We start from the raw sequence: 21,880 nt of genomic DNA on the forward strand, positions 1-21,880 counted from the left end.
CCATAATCATCTCCATCATTCCAGAAGTTTCTTCCTGCCCTCTTTATTATCATTATTGCTTGTGGGTGTGTATGTGCGTGTGTGTGTGTGTGTGTGTGTGTGTGTTAAGAACATTTAACATAAGAGTTACCCTCTTTAATATGCATTTAGTATACAACAGTATTAGCTATAGGCAGTATGCTGTGTAGATACGCACTTATCTTCCAGAACTGGAACCAAAAGTATTAGCTATAGCTGTATGCTGTGTAGATAAGCACTTACTTATCTTCCAGAACTGAAACTTTGTACTCTTTAACTATCATCATTTTGTTACTTCCCTTTCCCTCCTGTCCTCATTGTGAGAAAGGGGCTCAAGCATTAACAAGGGTTCCCTGGGCACAGTGAATCACCTCATCCATTTCCAAATAGGAGTTTTGCTTCAGTTTGGGTGACAACCATCTCCAGCTCAGGCCTGGGGGAGATTTTCCCATTTCTCTGCGGGCAGCTCCTTCTGGAGGCTCATTAAAGAATTGGGCTGCTGACTCCCCCAGAGGTGGGAAGGGGAGCACTGGTAGACAGGAAAGATGCTGGAAAGGAGAGAAACTACAAAGTCAGGGCCCTCCAGAGAAGGGGAGCTGTAATAAGTACAGCAAATGTTGCAACCTGTCAACAACCTGGGACCTTCATTCTGATATGAATGATGTCATAAAATGGACGCATACACCAAAGCCCATGGATGTAACACATGATACCACAGTCTCCTAGTGACAGCCAGGCCTCTTGCAGCATGGTCCTGTGAATGACAGGTGCACAGTAGGGTCCCCATCATGGTGACTGTGCACTGACCCAGCATCCAGACAGTGCTCTCATGATGCTTACCGTCTTGAGGTCTGGCTGAGTGACCTCAGGAGTGTCATTCAGTTTCTCTAGGCCTCAGTTTGCTCATTTGGGAAATGACGACAACAATCGTGCCTTCCATAGGGTTATTCTGAAGATTAAAGGAGGTAATATGTAGGGATCTAGATTATTTTTGTTTATATCATAGTGTGTGAAAATGAAAAACATCTCCAGAGTCCCAAAAGTGAGCCTCATGTCCAGAGAGGCAGGAAATCAGATCCCACCCCCACTTTCACAACCCACCATCCATAATGCACCATTCTGGGGGACCAAGAATCCCGCAGCATGCGGGGCTGCGTTCACAGAGCCAGCGGGGACTTGGGCCCATACATTCACCAAACATTAACTTAGCACCTTGAGCTTCCCAAGGTCCCCGGGCTCTCTCCTGGGCCTGCTGAGGGGAGGGAGGAGCAGCCCTAGCCCTAAGGGTCAGAGATCCTGAATCAAAGGCCAAACGGAGACAGGGTCCCCAGGAAGCATCTGCAGGCTTGAGGAAGATTCTAGGTGAAATGTACATCTAAAATGTGTGTGGGCTGGGGTAGAGGGCAGAGGCTGGATGTGAAGAGTGTATCCTAGGGGCCATGGGGCCCTCTGAGGCCAGAGCCTGGTTCCCCCTCACCTTTTCCAGAGTTCCAGTCAGCAGCTCCTAACTTACATGGCTTTTTCAGGATAATCCCACTCAGCCCCAGGGCTGGATAATGCCACACATGGGTCACACACACAGAAACCCCTGTAACCTCTTAATTAAGAATATGAGTAAACTAGATACGACTTTGAAAACTAAAATCTTACAGTCTGTTCTTTTTACTTTAAATTACCTCTAAGAAGGCAACATAGTCTGGTGCTTAGGGGCCCCAGGAATCCGGATCCAGACTTGCAGCAGGTCATTTTTCCCCAAGGCAGCCAGAGAGCCAGGTTTGGGGGCTAGAGAGGCCCACCCATATAGTGGGCCTAGGACCCACTTCCTTCCTTGGTCCCAGGGTGGAGGAGGTCTCCGCAGCCCCCAGTCTCTTCTCCAGGATGCATGCCATCTTTTTGGTATGTGAAATGTTCAGTGCAGTGGGAGGCACCTATCGGGCTTCATTAGTTTGCTAGGGCCCTATAACCAAGGACCACAATGTGGGGGGCCTAAAACAGGACTTTATTGTCTTTATTGTCCAACAAGTCTGCAGGCCCCAGCTCCCTCTGAAATCTGCGGGGGAGAATCATTCCTTGCCTCTTCCTAGCTTCTGGGAGTGGCCGGCAGTCCTTGGCAATCCCTTGGCTTGCAGCTGTGTCTCTGCATCTGTCATCACATGCCATCACCCCATGTGTCTGTGTCTGTGCCCCAGATTCTCTCTGCTTATAAGGAGACCAGTCATACAGGATTGAATGCCCACCCTGCAGACCTCATCATAACTCGATTACACCTGCAGACTCTATTGTCAAATAAGGTCACATTTACAAGTACCAGGGGTTAGGACTATAAATATCCATTTGGGGTGACACAATTCAACGCAAAACACCAGGAAGTCAACAAATGCCAGCCATGATGATAAGCACGTGAGTATGCACACGGTCCATGCTGGCACAAGGAAACTAGCAGGCTCAGCACAGGCTTGTGTCAAAGTCGCTGTGCACAGAGGGACCCTCGGGACGCCTGCCTTTGGTCTTGGAGGAGCTTCATTCTGCAAGGACTGTTGCCAGACAAGCTGACTTTGGGAGTGGTAATGAGCCTGTTCCGGCTTCATTATTGTTCTTCTGAATGTTTAAGTTTTTCTCTTCCTTGGTGTTTACATCCTTCAGATATTTGTAGACAGCTATCCTGCCCCTTGGTCATCACTTAGTGCATCTCTGCATATTTGCCATGGTGTGTTGTTATTATTATTAATGTTGTTCCTATGTCCTCCCTGCATGCTCACTTGGTCCCTCAGCCACCATCACTGCTGCCTGAATTTCCTGCAGGTTCCCAGCCCTGCAAGCACCGAGTTACTGGGATGGAGCATCAGAAGTCAGAGTCAGGTGTCAGGGGACAGCTCAAAGGCCTTCTGGCCCCCTTCTCCTCTGTCATTTTTGTCAGTTTCCTTTACGAGCTAAGTAAAACACAGAGTGCTTACAGTGCCAATGCAGTTTCCAGACAAATCCCCTGTCCCTGCTTCCATCTGGACAGTCCCCAATTTCCTCAGCTATGAAATGAGGATAAGAACCCTTTCTCTCAACACCCTGGGATTGCTGTGAGGACAGATGAGACCAGAGTGGAAAGTGCCTTGTACACTACAAAGCAGAGAAAGTTGCAGTACCAGCAATGCCTTCAGTGCACGAGTGGATCTCTGCAGAATGTTCCAGGATCTGCTGCTCTAAAAGCTAGAGATTCCAAATTAGAATTTACAAAATGAACTTGATAGAACTGAGATTCACCCTAAAATCTGTTTGTTGAAAGAATAGAGAAGTGCCCTACTTCAAAATCTACCATCAGATTTTAGTATTCCAAATCAGTGTGGAACTCAGAGCTGGATGGGCCCTTAGAGACAACCTGGAGATGCCCTGAGGGGGCTCTGGAAGGTTATGCTGCTATAAAAGACTTGAAAAAAAAAAAAACCCACCTTGTCTTCCTTCTGAAATCTCACTGAAGAGTTCTCTGTATGTGGAAGACTTATTTCCAGTCTGACAAGAATGATTTTCAATTAGCAATAATCACGCCTCGGATAAACCTCATTGGCTACGATACTGCCACTGCGCAAAGCTAAGAATGATTTTCAATGGTTCGGTTGAACATGCAATTCTCACGCAGGTATTTCTATAATTATCCTATTTCAGTTAGAATACAGTTTCTGGAACAATGGGACTCTTATTGTATTGTCATTACTGTTATAATAGATGTTTTATTACAGAAAATGATGGTAGCGTCACTATTATGATTCTGGAGTTTTTATTTCAAACTGCTCATAGGATGGAAATTCCTTCTCCCCAGTAGTTTTCACTTTAATGCTGCTTTGGTTGTTTTTGTTTTCTGTGTTAAACTTTGGTGTGTCTGGAATTTTGTTCAATGGAACAATATGGGGTGTTGGTTGTTTTTCTGTTCGTTTGCTCCGTACAGACTGTGGCCGAGTCCCCCTGGTGTGTGTTTGTTTCCGTGTTGTTGGCATGTGGTGCACACAGTTTCTTTAACCTGCCAGCTGTGTTGTTGTACACGTGTGTGTGCTTCAGTCTGCTCAAGTTGCCATAGACTGGGGGGCTTAAACAACACAGATTCCCCACAGTTCGGGAGCCTGGAAGCCCAAGATCGAGGTGCTGGCAAGGCAGGATTCATTCAGAGACCTTCTGGCTCACAGCCTGCCATCCTGCGGTGGGCTCGCAGGACTCTTCTTTGTGTCTGTGTCAGAGAGGGAGGATCCAAGCCTCTGGTGTCTCTTCTGAGAACATGAATCCTATCACATCGGGCCCCACCTTAGGACCTTTTTGAACCTTAATTACCCCCTTATAGGTTCCATCCGCAAAGACAGTCACACTGGGTCTAGGGCCTCAACATGAATTTTGGGACACAATTTAGTGGATAGCACTGAATTTATTTATTTATTGTTGAAGAAATACCCAGAGATCTCGTATTGAATGAACCTGATAAACAATATTTCAGGAAGGAGTAAATAGTGTTAGTGAAGATAGAATAGAGACCTTGAAACTTGGGGCATAGTTCAGTTAAGTAATATCCTATTTCAGATGGTAGTCCACTGTGGGGAGAAGAGTGGAGGGGGGAGGGGCCTTAATTCACTGCTCTCAGACCCTCTGCTGTTGGAAGCCCAGCCTGGATCTGGAAGCATGTTCCTTGACTGCAGCGCAATGGTCTTAGCTGCCAGGAACTCACCACCTCCAGGAAGGCCCACAAATTTTGGACATCAAATCTAGCTTTAGACCCAGGGGACCTCTCCACAATGAAAAGATTTAAGGACCATGAAAATCCCCAAATACCTGCCCACACACTCCCACACTATCAGACCACCTCTGAGACCAGCAACCATTTCCACATGTCCCTGGTGAAACACTCTCAGCTTAGAGCTCAGAACTGCTGTTGGGGGCACAGGTCCTGGGCCCTTGGAAGAGCCGTGGCTCCCCAATCACAGTCTTTCACTAGACAGAGCTCAAATCTTCTAGGGGCCCTGGTTCCCAGATGATTTCTTGGGCTCCCCAAGAAATAGAGGGAGGAGAAGACTCTCCATGGTTAGTTACACTGTTAGTAACAGAAGCAGAACAAAACCCCAAACCTCTTGTCTTCTTGGCCTCTGTTCTCCCCATAGCACACTCTCCATCAGGGAGGATGGGGGACACTGTCATGGGGCTGTTGGGAGGGATGGAGCAGGGAAGCCGAGGTGGGTAAAACACAGGCACACATCATGAATATGGGCACAAGGAGACAGGAGAACATTCCGGGAATTCTCCAACATGAAAACAATCCCATATTTGGAGCTTCTAGAAGAGCACCCTGGAATTCACAGAGCATTCCCTTGAGGTTCAGCAGTGCTGGGAGGTACCCGGGCTATCACCTTCTCTTCCATATCCATTCCCATCTCACAGCTGGCTGTCCACCCCAAAATGTCAATTGTCTTGGGGGAGCACATGCCTGACATCAGGATGGAAACCAGAGGGGACTGGGTCTTCTTGGCACACATCCCTTTCCTTCTTTGAGAATGCAGACTCACCCTAATACCATGGGTGTCTATCCACTGGGATAAATGATGCCCCACTCTCCTCAGTGCTCAGGCCCTGATGACGGGAGTTTGGGGTGAAGGTCTGGGAAGATTAACAACTACCATCTCTGGCAGTTTCTGTGGGTCAGGAATTCCGTGATGCAGAGAGGGTGTCCAGCACCCCCAATAGCCATTTCTACCAGCTCCCCCTCCTCTGACCACAACCAAGCTTCCCACCTATACCAGGCCTCAAGCACTCGTTCCCCCTTCCTTGGTTGAAATTCTCACCCCAGGATTTTCTTTTTCAGTTGCCATCAGGCTTTGCTATGGAGTCCAAGGTTGGAGCCTGCCCAGGTCAGTGGACAGCGGGGCCCACAGAGTCCCGCCCTGGTAATCAGAGGCCCATGCCTTGGTGGCCTTGGTGGTGGCCCTGTCAGAGCCTGGGATGCATGGAGAGTGATCTGAGGAGCCAAGGGATTTCTCTCAGGTAAGCTCCTCAAAGCATCTCCAGGAACCTCAAAGACCAGAGCGCCCACACAATGGGACCAAAGCAGCTTCCAATAAGGAAGCAGACAATCTGTGGAAGGCACAGGAAGGGACCTCAGCTCCTGCACTCCCATGGTCCGGGGCTGGGGGACCCGCATTGCTTCATCCTAAAAACAAAGGCCCTGGGCCCATCTGCTCTGGGCCGGGGAGGGAGCTGCACTGGTTCCCACCTCAGCAAAGCAAGCAAGACAAAGGGTCCAGCCTGGCCAGTGTGCACCTGACAAGCAATGAAGACCCAGTGGAACGTTGTGTGTGGGATTGTAAAGGAATGTAACCTCACTCTCAAGGCCCCTCCTTTTCAAATAATTTGCATGCCATTTCACTAAAAATGAATTGTGGCTGAATTTTTATTTGATTTAGATGACATAAAGCCTTCCTTCCCTTTATTATTGAAATAATTCAGCCTGGAGCAGGATGCACAGTGGGCAAAGGGATGGTCTCCTCCCAGCCAGATCCCAGCTTCAGTTCTCTGAGCCAGATAGCCAACTCCTGCTGTCCACCTCGGCTGTGGGAATAAACTAGACCACCAAAGCTCTCACTTTGTTCAGCCTACCTTTCTTGCAGGGAAAGCTCCAGAATCTGTGTAGGCGGCTCGGGGGCAGCCATGTCCTGGGAAGGAGCTGGAGGCTGAGGAGCTTCTCTGAAGTGTATTTGCAAAGTGAGCGCACTGCCAAGGCTTGATGTTACAACTTTTAAAAAATGTAACACTTTCTAAAGTTCCTTTTCTAAATTATATACCAGACCAAGGAAATGTCAATAGTTGGATCAAGAATCGAAACCAACATCACCTTATCTGTGATTATTGCTGCGTGATGGGTTAATTCAAAACTTAGTGGCTTAAGACAATAATAAAGGGCTTATTCATCTCATGGTTTCTATGGCTCAATTATTTGGAAATGCCTTTCCTGGGCCGTTCCAGCTGGCATTCTGTCATGAGGCTGCTGTCATTTGAAGGCTTGACTGTGGCTGGAGGAGGGGCTTCCCCCATGGCACACTTACATGGCTGTTGGAGGCATCTGCTTCTCCACACAATGGGCCACTCCAGAGGGCTGCCTGAGCATCCTCATGATGAAGCAGTGGGCTTCCTCCAGAGCAGATAATCCAAGACTCAGAGAAGAAGCCACATCTCTTTATGATCTAGCTTTGAAAGTTTCACAATGTCACTTCCTCAACATCATGGTCATGCAGCCCAACATTTGTCAATACGGTAGCCTGCATTCCCATCACAAAGGTATGAATCCAGTATGTGAGGATCACTGAGAGCTCTCTTGGACACTGGTCACCACAAGTGATTATCGTTAATATGATTTTGCAGGGGCGTTTGGAGGCTCTGGAAAATAGTACTACATAGCTAAATCCACCATTCTTTTTTTTTAATTTAAATTCAGTTAATTAACATAGTGTGTATTATTAGTTTCAGAGGTAGAGTTCAGTGATTCATCAGTTGTTTATAACACCCAGTGCCCTCCTTAATGCCTGGTGCCAAGTTATCCCATCCTTCCCCCTGCCCTCACCTCCAGCAACCCTGTTTGTTTCCTACAATTAAGAGTCTTTTATGATTCGTCTTCCTTTATAATTTCATCTTTTATTTTTCCCTCCCTTCCTCTATGATCCTCTGTTTTGTTTCTTAAGTCTCACATATGGGTGAAATCATATGATAATTGTCTTCCTCAGATTGACTTATGTTGCTTGGCATAATACTCTTTTTTTTTTTTTTAGGAAGTGTTGGGTTTATTTTATTTTATTTTTTTAACTTTATTTTATGTTTTCAGTGTTCTAAGATTCATTATTTATGCATCACACCCAGTGCTCCATATAATACATGCCCTCCTTAATAACCACTACCAGGCTCACCCAACCCACCACCACCCTCCCCTCCAAAAACCTCAGTTTGTTTCTCAGAGTCCACAGTCTCTCATGGTTCATCTCCCTCTCTGATTTCCCCCAACTTCCTTCTCCTCTCCTTCTCCTGATGTCCTCCATGTTATTCCTTATGCTCCACAAGTAAGTGAAACCATATGATAATTGACTCTCTTTGCTTGACTTATTTCACTCAGCATAATCTCCTCCAGTCCCACCCATAATCCATAATACTCTTTAGTTCCACCCAGGTCATTAAAAATGGCAAGATTTCTTGTCTTTTCTTTTTGATGGCTGAGTAATATTCGATTATATATATCACATCTTCTATATCCATTCATCTGTCAGTGGACATCTGTGCTCTTTCCATAGTTGGACTATTGTGGACATTGCTGCTATAAACATTGGGGTGCAGTTGCCCCTTCCCATCACTACATTTGTTATCTTTGGGGTAAATAGTAGTGCAAGGGCTGAGTTGTAGGGTAGCTCTATTTTTAACTTTTTGAGGAACCCCCACGCTGTTTTCCAGATTGACTGTAGTAACCTGCATTCCCATCAACAGTGTAAGAAATTTCCACTTTCTCTGCGTTCTCACCAACATTTGTTGTTTCCTTTCTTAATTTTGGCCATTCTAACTGGTGTAAGGTGGTATTTCATTGTGGCTTTGAATGGCATTTCCTTGATGGCAAGTGAAGTTGAGCATATTTTCATGTGTCTGATGGCCACTTGTATGTCTTCCTTAGAGAAGTGTCTGTTCATGTCTTCTGCCCACTTCTTGACTGGATTATTTGTTCTTTCCATGTTGAGTTTGATAAGTTCTTTATAGATTTTGGATACTAGCCCTTTATCTGATATGTCATTTGCAAATATCTTCTCCCATTCTGTCCCTTGTCTTTTGGTTTTGTTGACTGTTTCCTTTGCTGTGCAAATCTTTTTATCTTGATGAAGTCCCAATAGTTCATTTTTGCCTTTGTTTCCCTTGACTTTAGAGACATGTATAGCAAGAAGTCACTGAGGCTGAGATCAGAGAGGTTCCTGCCTGTGTTCTCCTCTAGGATTTTGATGAATTCCTATCTCACATTTAGCTCTTTCATTCATTTTGAGTTTATCTTTGTGTAAGGTGTAAGAGAATTGTCCAGTTTCATTCTTGTATATGTATCTGTCCAATTTTCCCACCACCATTTATTGAAGAGATTTTTTTCAATTGGATAATCTTTCCTGCTTTGTTGAGATTGGTTGCCATAGAGTTCAGGGTCCATTTCTGGGCTCTTTATTCTATGCCTTTGATTTATGTGTTTGTTTTTGCGCCAGTACCATGCTGTCTTGATGATTACAGCTTTTTTTTTTTTTTTACCTGCACAGATAACTTTTATTTTATTTTATTTTTTTATTTTCAGCATAACAGTATTCATTGTTTTTTCACCACACCCAGTGCTCCATGCAATCCGTGCCCTCCCTAATACCCAACACCTGGTTCCCCCAACCTCCCACCCCCCCGCCCCTTCAAAACACTCAGGTTGTTTTTCAGAGTCTGTAGTCTCTCATGGTTCACTTCCCCTTCCAATTTCCCTCAACTCCCTTCTCCTCTCCATCTCCCCTTGTCCTCTATATTATTTGTTATGCTCCACAAATAAGTGAAACCATATGATACTTGACTCTCTCTGTTTGACTTATTTCACTCAGCATAATCTCTTCCAGTCCTGTCCATGTTGCTACAAAAGTTGGGTATTCATCCTTTCTGATGGAGGCATAATACTCCATAGTGTATATGGACCACATCTTCCTTATCTATTCATCCGTTGAAGGGCATCTTGGTTCTTTCCACAGTTTGGCGACCGTGGCCATTGCTGCTATAAACATTGGGGTACAGATGGCCCTTCTTTTCACTCCATCTGTATCTTTGGGGTAAATACCCAGCAGTGCAATTGCAGGGTCATAGGGAACTCTATTTTTAATTTCCTGAGGAATCTCCACACTGTTCTCCAAAGTGGCTGCACCAGCTTGCATTCCCACCAACAGTGTAAGAGGGTTCCCCTTTCTCCACATCCTCTCCAACACACGTTGTTTCCTGTCTTGCTAATTTTGGCCATTCTAACTGGTGTAAGGTGGTATCTCAATGTGGTTTTGATTTGAATCTCCCTGATGGCTAGTGATGATGAACATTTTTTCATGTGTCTGGTAGCCATTTGTATGTCTTCATTGGAGAAGTGTCTGTTCATATCTTCTGCCCATTTTTTAATATGGTTGTCTGTTTTGTGTGTGTTGAGTTTGAGGAGTTCTTTATAGATCCTGGATATCAACCTTTTGTCTGTACTGTCATTTGCAAATATCTTCTCCCATTCCGTGGGTTGCCTCTTTGTTTTGTTGACTGTTTCTTTTGCTGTGCAGAAGCTTTTGATCTTGATGAAGTCCCAAAAGTTCATTTTCGCTTTTGTTTCCTTCGCTTTTGGAGACATATCTTGAAAGAAGTTGCTGTGGCTGATATCAAAGAGGTTACTCCCTATGTTCTCCTCGAGGATTCTGATGGATTCCTGTCTCACGTTTAGGTCTGTTATCCATTTCGAGTTTATCTTTGTGTACAGTGTAAGAGAATGGTCGAGTTTCATTCTTCTACATGTGGCTGTCCAGTTTTCCCAGCACCATTTATTGAAGAGACTGTCTTTTTTCCACTGGATATTTTTTCCTGTTTTGTCAAAGATTATTTGACCATAGAGTTGACGGTCCATATCTGGGCTCTCTACTCTGTTCCACTGGTCCATGTGTCTGTTTTTATGCCAGTACCATGCTGTCTTGGTGATCACAGCTTTGTAGTAAAGCTTGAAATCAGGTAACGTGATGCCACCAATTTTATTTTTGTTTTTCAACATTTCCTTAGCAATTCGGGGTCTCTTCTGATTCCATACAAATTTTAGGATTATTTGCTCCAGCTCTTTGAAAAATACTGGTGGAATTTTGATTGGAATGGCATTAAAAGTATAGATTGCTCTGGGCAGTATAGACATTTTAACGACAGCTTTGTATCCTTACACCTTTTATAGCCTAAACTCAGGCATTGTGATTCCCCCAGATTTGGTTTTCTTTTTCAACATTCCTCTGGCTATTCAGGTTCCACACAAATTTTAAGATAGGTTTGTTCCAGCTCTGTGAAAAATGTCGATGGTATTTTGATAGGGATTGCACTGCATATATAGATTGCTTTGGGTAGCATAGACATTTTAACAATATTTATTCTTCCAATCCATAAGCATCAAATGTTTTTCCATATCTTTGTGCCTTCCTCAATTTCTTTCATAGGTTTTCTGTAATTTTTACAGTACAGATCCTTTACCTAATTGGTTGGGTTTATTCCTAGGGATCTTAATGGGTTTGTTGCAATTGTAAATGGGATCAATTCCTTCATTTCTCTTTCTTCAGTCACATTGTTAGTGTATAAAAATGCAACTGATTTCTGTGCATTGATTTGTATCCTGCCACATTGCTGAATTGCTGATGAGTTCTAACAATTTTAGACTGGAGTCTTTTGGGTTTTCCTCATAGAGAATCATGACATCTATGAAGAGTGAGTGTTTGATTTCTTCTCTGCCAATTTGAATGCATTTTATTTCTTCTTGGTGTCTGATTGCTGACACTAAGTTTTCTAGTACCACGTTGAACAGCCGGGTGACAATGGGCATCCCTGTCGAAAAGCTCTCAATTTTTCCCCATTGAGAATGATATTCACTGTGGGCTTTTCATAGATGGCTTTTATATTGAGGTATTACCTTCTATTCCTACCCTATGGAGAGTTTTCACCAAGAAAGAATGCTGTATTTTGTCAAGTGATTTTTCTGCATCAATCAAGAGCATCATAAGATTATTTTCCTTTCTTTGATTAATGTAGTGCATCACATTGATTGATTTGCAATTGTTGAACCACCTTTGCAGCCCAGGAATAACTCCCACTTGGTCATGGTGAATAATCTGTTTAATGTACCATTGCATACTATTAGCTAGTATCTTGATGAGAATTTTTGCATCCATGTTCATCAGGGATATTATAATGTGTAATTCTCCTTTTTAGGGGGGTCTTTGGTTTTGGGATCAAGGTAATGCTGGCCTCGTAGAATGAGTTTGGAAATTTTCCTTCCATTTCTACTTTTTGAAACAGCTTCAGAAGAATAGGTATTAATTCTTTAAATATTTCATAGAATTCCCCTGGAAAGCCATCTGGCCTTGGACTCTTATTTTGGGGAGATTTTTAATTACTCCTTCAATTTTCTATTTCTTCCTGTTTCAGTTTTGGATGTTTATAAGTTTCTAGGAATGCATCCATTTCTTCCAGATTGCCCAATTTGTTGGCATATAGTGGCTCATAATATGTTCTAATAATTCTTTGTATTTCCTCAGTGTTGGTTGTGATCTTTCCTTTTTCACTCATGATTTTATTAATTTGGATCCTTTCTCTTTTCCTTTTGCTATGTCTGGTTAGGGGTTTATCGATCTTATTTTTTTGCTACCCCAGCTTTCTTTTGAGGTCCATTAACATTATAAATGGTTTCCACCCCCTCATTCTCATGTGGGAAGGGTCTTTGGGTCTAAAATTAGTCTGTAGTAGACAGCATATCAATAACCCTTGTTTTTTTTAATCCAATCTGACACCCTGTGTCTTTTGATTGGATCATTTAGCTCACTTACTTCAGAGCAATTATTGAAAGATATTAAATTAGTGCCATTGTATTATGTGTAAAATCACTGATTCTGTATGTTGTCTCTGTTCCTTTCTGGCCTGTTACTTTTGGGCTTTCTCTTCACTTACAGGATCCCCTTTAATATTTCCTGCAGGGCTGGTTTAGTGATCACAAATTCTTTTAGTTTCTGTTTCTCTTGGAAGCTCTTTATCTCTTCTCCATTCTATTCTGAATGACAGCCTTGCTGGATGAAGTGTTCTTGGCTCCCTATTTTTCCCATTTTTCACCCTGAATATATCACGCCAATCCTTCCTGGCCTGCCAGGTTACTGTAGATAGGTCTGCTGCCAGCTTTATATTTCTATCCTTGTAGGTTAAAAACCCCTTGTTCTGAGCTTCTTTCAGGACTTTTGTCTCCGAAATTTGCAAGTTGCACTCTTACATGTTGAGGTGTTGACCTATTCTTATTGATTTTGTGGGTGTTCTCTGTACCTCATGGACTTGAATGCCTAAATCCTTACCCAGACCAAGGAAGTTCTTACCTATAACTTACTCAAATAAACTTTCCGCTGCCCCTTCCTCTGGGACCCCAGGTATTCTAATACTGTTTTGTTTTATGGTATCACTTACCTCTCAAATTCTTCCCTCATGATCCAGTACTTGTTTATCTCTCCTTTTCCCAGTTTATTCTCCATCATTTTGTCTTCTATATCACTCATTCTCTTCTGCCTCATTTATCCTAACAATTAAAAACTCCATTTTTTAAAAAAAGATTTTTACTTATTTATTTGACAGAGATCACAAGTATACAGAGAGGCAGGCAGAGAGAGAGGGGAGGAAGCAGGCTCCCTGCTGAGCAGAGAGCCCAATGCGGGGCTCAATCCCAGGACCCTGGGATCATGACCTGAGCCGAAGGCAGAGGCTTTAACACATTGAGCCACCCAGGCGCTCCTAGAACCTCCATTTTTGATTGCACCTCAGTACTAGACTTTTTTTATTTTGACCTGATTAGATTTTAATTCTTTTATTTCTCCAGAAAGGAATACTCTAGTGTCTTCCCTTTTTTTTTTTTCAAGTCAAGTCCAGCTAGTATCTTTATAATCATTGTTTTGAATTCTAGTTCTGACATCTTACTTATGCCATATTGATTAAATCCCTGGAAGTCATTATTGCCTCTTGTTCTTTTTATTGGGGGGCGGTGAGTTCTCCCATCTTGTCTTAATGTCCAGAGGAGAAGAGATGAGAGAACAAAATACAAAAATAACAACAATGACTCCAGAAATATATACACTGAACAGGAGACCAGAAACCAAAAAAAAAAAAAAAGAAAAGAAAGAAAAAAAAGGGGAGAATAAAATCAAACAGAAGGTGTTCAGAACAAAACAGTAAACAACATCTTTGGCGTATTTTAGTCTGTTTGTTAGAACATAGATACCAAAATTGTAAGGAAAGAAAAACTTATACATATACAAATATAAAATTGAATATTAAAGAAAACTAAATAAAAAGTTTATATGATAAAAAATTAGTTAAAAAAGAAAAAAAATTAAAACTGAAAGACCAAAGCATCGTGAGAGAAAAACAGGAATACTATATACTATTTTCCTCTAGTGTTGGAGTCTTATACTTCTGTGTCATTGGTAAACTTGGTCTTAGCTGGATATTCCTGCTGGTCTTCTGGGCAAGGGGCCTGTTCACCCATTCTCAGCTGTCTTTGCTGAGTTGTCCCACCCATGTCAGGGGGCTGGGTTCAGTGTAAATGGCTCTGGATTCCTCTATGTAGCTTCTGCTCCCTAAAGGATTTCAGCATGAATTTGGAGGATGAAAACGATAGCGCCCTGATCTCCAGACCCAAAGCTGAACATTTCTGCCCTCCACTCTTCAGTGAGCCCCCATAGAAAAGTAGTCAATCACTCTTTTCTCCCTGGATTCCTTCCACACTCTTCACCCAGCCTGTGACTGAACGTTATGTCAGGAATGCCACCCCGTCTTGAGTCTCCAAACTTTACAGGGCCCTGGGTCATGGACTCCTACCATTCTTCCCAACTGAAGGTGGGAGAGCTCTCACTGGGGTTCTGCCACTTGGTAGGCTCCTGCTTGGAGAGCAGTTGCCTAGCCATGGAGCTAAACATGGTTTATGGTGGTAACAGCAGAAAGCTCACACCTAGGGTCTCTGTGTGCATCCAGCATCCCTGATCTGATGCTTGGGGACACTGCTGTACTCAGGCACCCATGTTCTTTTTGTGACCTGGGGGATCATGAGACCACACTGTCCCACCTGGGATTTCACCCAGCTTCACCACCTGAGTTCATTTCAGGCAGGGACATTCCCCACTGGAACAGACTTCTAAGAGTTCCAGTTCTGCTTTCTGCTGTTGATATCACTTTCTGGTATGACGGTTACAGAAGCTCCCTTTCCCTGTGGGTTATCTTCCAATATATAGCCTTGGATTCACTTTTCCACACCTCCTCTTTGCAAAAAGTAGTCACTTTTCTATTTGTAGAATTGCAGCAATTCTTTTCTTAGATCTCTGGTTGAGTTCACAGGTGTTTAGAATGATTTGATAGCTATCTAGCTCAATTCCAGGGACCGGAAGAAATTAGGGTCCCTTACTCCTCTGCCATCTTACCTCTCTCAAGAAAGTAGCTATTTAAAGCAAAAAAACACAAACAAACAAACAAACAAACAAACAAACAAAAAAACAATAAGGCACTACAGAATTGTCCAGTTGGTAGTTTTTTATTTCTTACCTAGAACATCCCCTTTACATCCTCAGCAGGACAGGGCAGGACCCTATGAGTCTTGTTAATTCTCTGACTTTACAAGAGGATCTAACCATACCAGGTCTGAAAGCTGTTCCTGCTTAGGCCTGGGAGGAACAGGGACCGAGACACATCTCCTTTTCCATTACTGGTAATTGTAACTGGTGTTTGGATGCACAACTTTACAGAACAGAACCTGCTGAAAGCTTTAAAGCCCAGCACACCGAGGGCCCTCACAGCATGGACTGGAAACCAGCTGCTCTGTGGCCTAAGCAGTCATCAGGCACAGGACTCCAAGGTTCCAGTATGCTGGGCAGCGACAGCTGTGGGAAGGTAGAAGCAGCATAGGGAGACACAGCAGCAGGTGACCAAGCCTTGTCCTGGGCCAGCTGGAAGCAGAATGGAGGCTGGCCCCACCTGTAGTGGCTGGGGTCCTCAGGCCGAGGCTGGGCCTGCTCTGCAGGTGGTCCTGCTTGGCTCCTAGCATGTCCCTTTTTGCACATTTGTGTCACAGGGATGCCACCCTACACCTGCCTGCCTCACTGAGTCTGCCTGCCACTCAACTTTCAACAAAACACTGGAAACCCCTACTGTGCGCACAGCTTCAGGGTCCAAGGAGAAGAGTTTGGATGAAGGTTTCAAAGAAGTGCTCTGGCTTCCCCAGCACTTGACAGCAGCTGACTTGTGTCATGGATAGTCCCACCTTGTCACCATCAGTCTGTTCATGTACCCCAGACACGGAGCCCACTTAGGGGGCAGGGACTGAACACAGTTTGATCAACATGTGTCACTGCAAAGCCAGCACAGGGCCTAGCATAGGCTTACAGAGATCTTTCTCTTGTACAGGATAGTCAGTGTCACCAGATACAAAGGTGTTTGAGGATCAGGTCTGCTTTTTTTGCCCAGTGTCTGGTGAAGTGCTGCATTCCTAGGGGAGACCTGGGAGCTTGGGGAGAGAATGGAGGCTCTGATATGCCTCCTGGTACTGCATGACCAGATGGTCTGAATCAGTAAGTGGGCCCAGCAAATGGGTCACCTCTGATCACCAGCCTTAGGGCCTCTGCTGACAGGACTTAAAACCTCAGATTCTTTTCAGATTCCAAAGATTCTCTGAGATTCTTCCCCCTTCCCTGTCCAGAAAGACTCATTCCTGATGGTGTAGCCTTGTCTGCTCCCTACCAGGCAAGCTCTAGATCACGGTCACTCATGCAGCTCTCAGCCTCATCCCCCTGAATGAGGCTCACAGTTCCAGAAGGTCACTGTTCCTGGCCTCCAGTCTAGGCTCACCATAAATTATCAATTTTAATTTCATGATTTTAAAGATATCAAAAACCTGTATTTGTTTTTTTTTTTAAAGTCCTTTTGTGAGTCTCCTTGAAGATGTAACACATTTAGCAAGAGTATAAAAACAATATCTATAAACACAGAAAGACTCAAAAATGGATATGGTTAAAGATCTGATGAGAGGTTATAATATAGCTGGCAAGGAAATTCAGTTATTTCTGTGGCACACAACACTTCAATAATCACCATATCAAGTGAGGACCTTACACCAGAAGATGTTAAAACTTTAGGAATTGTATATAATCTCTAGCTTACGGTATTTACCCAAAAATAACCTAAAGTTTATTATTTGTTTGACAGTGCTCTCCAAGTAACTTAACATACCAAATAAATAAGCCCAGCTGGTCAAAAAGACTTTATTTACAATTTAAATCTGAGATGTGTGTTTAAAAAATCCTTAGAAAGTTTTTAAAGCACAAGCATAATAGGATTACAGATCTTTATAAAACTTAAAACTTAATTAATTTAACTAAGGTGACAGTAAGAGAGTCCAAAGGTAAATAGGTAGGGTTCTATAGTTGTTAGCAAAGCTTAGCTCCTTTAATATGGAGAAGTTTTAACTAAGTAAACAAAACCTGATGAAGATAAAACATAGAATCTGGTTTTCCTGAGCAGATAGAGAAAAAACCCTTGTTTGCATTTTATCAAGAGCAGACCAATAATCCACAAAGCTTGACTTCTGAACAGAGAGAAAAGCAGAATTTTAATCTTATACCAACATACTTTTAAAACCCATTAATTTAAACTTTAGTCCATCCTAATGGCATATGAACTTCCTTTCCAAATATTTCCCTTCACAAAACCTTCTACCACTTTCCTTGCATTCAGATTTTATCCCAAGCCATTTCTCTCTGAACAACCAGTCTCATTTTACAACAAAATTACTTTCTTTTTTCCTTCAATAAAAATATACTTCCATTCCTTACATCTTTCTTACACACACAGAGTTGCTTCCCTTATTACACTTAGCAGAATCTTAACTCTTAGAAGCCTTTGTCCCCAGGGAAAACTAAGTAGGAATGAATTGCGAACTGTTACACCAGAATCTTTAGATGGCAAACTTATGAATCAATTAAGCACAAATCATGTTTTCCAATAGACTTAAATATCCTTTGTTTCTCTATAATAATCAGCCAAAAATACAAACATACTTTCAGTGATCAGTGCTGTAACACTCCATTCCATTTGGAAAAGACCTAGATGTCCAAGAATTCAATCCCATTTATCATCTGTTCAAAACTTTAAAGTTTCGGGGCACCTGGATGGCTCAGTGGGTTGAGCCTCTTCCTTTCGCTCAGGTCATGATCTCAGGGTCCTGGGATCAAGCCCCACATCTGGGTCTCTGCTCGGCAGGGAGCCTGCTTCTCCCTTTCTCTCTGCCTTCCCTTTCTGCCTACTTGTGATCTCTCTCTATCAAATAAATAAATAAAATCTTTAAAAAAAAAACTTTAAAGTTTCACGTTACCAAAGACATTGAAAACCACCCTAACAATTATCCAGGAAAACTTTCAGGCAAAATTAACCATCATTGTAAGTCATCTTTTTTATTGACAAATTGCAACAGAGATAACACAAGCTTATTTGACCTTCAGCAAACCTGGGTACAATGTTTCATATTTAATGCTGAATATATATCTAACTTAATTAAACCAAAAAACTTAAATGAGTTTAAATGCTGCATGTTTCACCTAGGTCCACTTAAAGATAAATAATGAATCTTGGAACACTACACCAAAAGCTAATGACATACTGCATGGTGACTAACAGAATAAAAAATAATTTTTAAAAAGATAATCAATTTGTTCCCCATTGTCAATTTTCACCTGGGACATGTAGGAAATTGGAAGTGAGTGGTGTGAAGTCCAGGGGGTGGTCTGCACTCCTAGACAGCAAGGTGGGGGAGGAAGAGCCAATGGTGCCAGAGACACTGAGGATGGTACAGCAGCCAGGTAGGCAGGCCGCCGGGAGGTGATGCAGAATCCAGAGGTGGGGGAAAAGGCAGAAGAGGTGAAGTGGCCCATGGAAGGCTAGAGGCAGATAAAAATCTGGATAGCAGAGAAAAGGGTCTCCCAGTTCTAAAGTATGTCAGCCCTGGCAGAGGAGCAGATGCAGGTTTGGGGTTTTTATTTTTCCCCCAATGAGTGGAATTAGGACATCCATGTCAGTTCAGAGAAGACAAGGAATTTTCCTGAAACAGAGGGAGTTTTGGCAACTGCTTGGGAATATTCTTTAAAGTCCCTGTCCTGAGGTAAACTAAACACAGTTATTCCCATTAACCAGGGAAGTGAGGGAGAGGCCTCCACATCTACTAGGAGGAACAGTGAGAGAGACAGCCACTCTGACAGGGAGGCTAGTGTTTCCTCCCACAACCTGGGTTTATTTGGAGGAGGCCTGTTTACATAAATACCATCCAGTATGTCAGAGTGGAGTTTGATGTTCTGGTTACTAACCAAGCATATTCTGCAAAAGGCTCTTAGATCCAGGTCCTGATTTAGAACCCAGAAGACTTGGATGGACCTAGGGTAATTCCATCCATTTGCCCTGAAGCCTTACTCCCAGGAGACCTCAGAATGTGACTGTGTGTGGACACAGGCCTTTAATAAAGAGACGATTAAGTTAAATTGAGGCCATTGGGGGTTCTAATCCAATCCGACCGCTGTCCTTATGAGATTAGGTCACACAGAGAGAGAGACACCAGGGATGTGTGTGCACTGAGGAGTGACCATGTGCCTGATCTCAGAGTTCCAGCCTCCAGAACTGCAGGGACATAAATGTCTGGTGTTTAAGCCACTCACTCTGTGTGCGGAGGCTTGGTGGCCTGAGGTAATACAGTGACCATGTGTACACACACCAAGCCCCAACAACGACCCCCTTGCACACACGCACACACATTGAGACCCCAAACTCTCACTGGCCCTTCCATGCATACACACGCACATATGCACACTCACCACTTACACACACTCGGGCCCCTCTCCATTCTAACTGGATGCTGGGATTAGGTCAGTTTTAGGCCATCTCTCGATTCTTATTCATGGTTGGATCAGTGAACTCATCGCCACGTAATTGATGTGTCTTCATTTGTCCAACAGGAACCTAAGGTGCCTTCAGGGAAACAGCCACAATTCACAGTCTTGGAGTGTTGGGAGTACAAGAGCACACGTCTCCCCAAAGGAGCTGCTCTGGGCACCCACAGCTGCTGCATTAGCACAACTCTAGGGGGTCTGGACTGTGCGACCATTTTCAAAAACCAACTGACGAACCAGAGATATAAGCAATAGATTACTGAACTTATGTGGAACTTTTTAAATGTTATGTTGATAATTCAGCAGAAGCTCCACGAGCCTGCAGATCCCTGGGGTCACAAGGCCGTTAGCAGCAGCATGGACACTGAGAAGTGCTGGATAACTGGGAGTTCTGCTTACGGGCCTGTCAGATGAGCTCCTTTCCCAGGGTTTCATGCAACCAGATTAAACTAGGTATTAGCCAGAGGGAATCCAAAGATGAGGCATTCTTGATTCATACATCCACACCATCTTTTTTCCAGTAGCTGGGAAGTTAAAGTGTCGAAGTCACCAAAACTTGCATTGACATGTTTGATAGTCTCCAAATATTCCTTCAGGATCAGGCTGGGCACTTCTCATAGCAGCCACCCACAAGCAGGCCAGGTCCCACCCGGGTTGGTCATCCCACTCTCTGTAGATGACAAAATGTTCTGGAGCAGTGGCCTATATGGCTATAGACTGTGGGAGCTCAGAAACCAGGAGGGCTAGACCTCCTTTCCCAAACCAAGCTTAGGTCTTGACCTTTTTGCCTCTCAGGGTTGGGGGTGGTGGTGTGCTCTATTCAGGAGCTGGAACCTGACCCACATGAGACAATGGGGCCCAACCTCCAGATCAGATCTGTGGCTATGCCATGTCTGGCTGGGCCCTCTTACCAACCCTTCTCAACCAAACCCCTCCTCCATCCATCTGGGGCCCAAGACTCCACGGTGGGGTGACCTGAACCTCAGGGCTATTTCTGGACTCCCAGGATATATGGGATAAAAGAAGGAAATGGCCCCAACTGGAAGTCTTCTGTGACTAGGGGATCAAATTATTTGTAAAGACATTCTCCAAGCAAAACAAAAATGTCATAGCCAAGAAGAGTTCTCCCTGCCCATTATCCTGATGCTGGCATCTTTGGGGACATCTGCCCCAGCCTGATTTCAATGTTCCCACCTACATATGAGCCTGAGGAAGAGGCTCACATGAACACTGCACCTTGTCCCTGCTTTCCAGACTAGGACGAGTGTCACTGCTCCTTCCTCCCCTGCAGGAAGGGGGCTGTAGTGTGTCCAGCTGGTTTTTCACTGCGCACAGGGGTGAGCCTGCTACAGTGTCCATCCTTCGCACCTCATCGTACACAGGAGACAGTTCCTCCACACAAGCACCAAGAGGTGGTGAGGCCCTGGGCAAGCAAGCCCTGAGGCTGAGTCCCTTGTAGGAAATTCAGGTCGTCAGAGCACAGGGCTCAGTGGCTAGGCCTGGTGCCCTGTCCCAAGCGGGGGTGGGACCTGAGACCTGCAGCACAGGTAGTGATCGCTGCAGTGAGAGAGCAACTGAGTCGACCCTGGACCATCCTGACGAGCCAGGGACCCCACATGGATGGATGCAGGTGCACCGAGTGAGGGCTTCCTGCTCTCCCATCAGAGTCAGAGCTTACATTCCCCTCCCACGGCCTTTCTCCTCCAGTACAGGGGCCCAGCGGGACATACGGACAAAGCCAAGTGTCTGGCACCACTGCTTCTCCTGCAGTAAAAGAAAAATCTCATGGGTTTGCTGCCGGTTTGTTCCCAGCAACGTTTCTGCCCTCACCTGGTTGGTCGGCAAACACTGACTTCTCAAAGGAACGGGCTGTTGGTCCTTCCATGGCACGTGGCTTCCCCACCACCACGCAGTGGAAGGTGGCCCATGCCCTATCCCCACTCAAGCCTGCCTGTGAGAGCCTCACCTAGTGTCTGGTAGGCACACGGCACACAGGCCGAGTCAGACTGAAGAGCCAAGGTTTCCAGTGGCAGCACAGAGCGAGGGCCTGTTGGGGACCGGGACTCTCCCAGGATGTGAGAGCTTGGGAAGAGCTGCAGTCTTGTTCCCCTTCAGCCCACCCTGGAGCCTAAGAGCCA

This window comes from Martes martes (genome assembly GCF_963455335.1).
Source record: "Martes martes genome assembly, chromosome: 17".
Classification (NCBI taxonomy): domain Eukaryota; kingdom Metazoa; phylum Chordata; class Mammalia; order Carnivora; family Mustelidae; genus Martes; species Martes martes.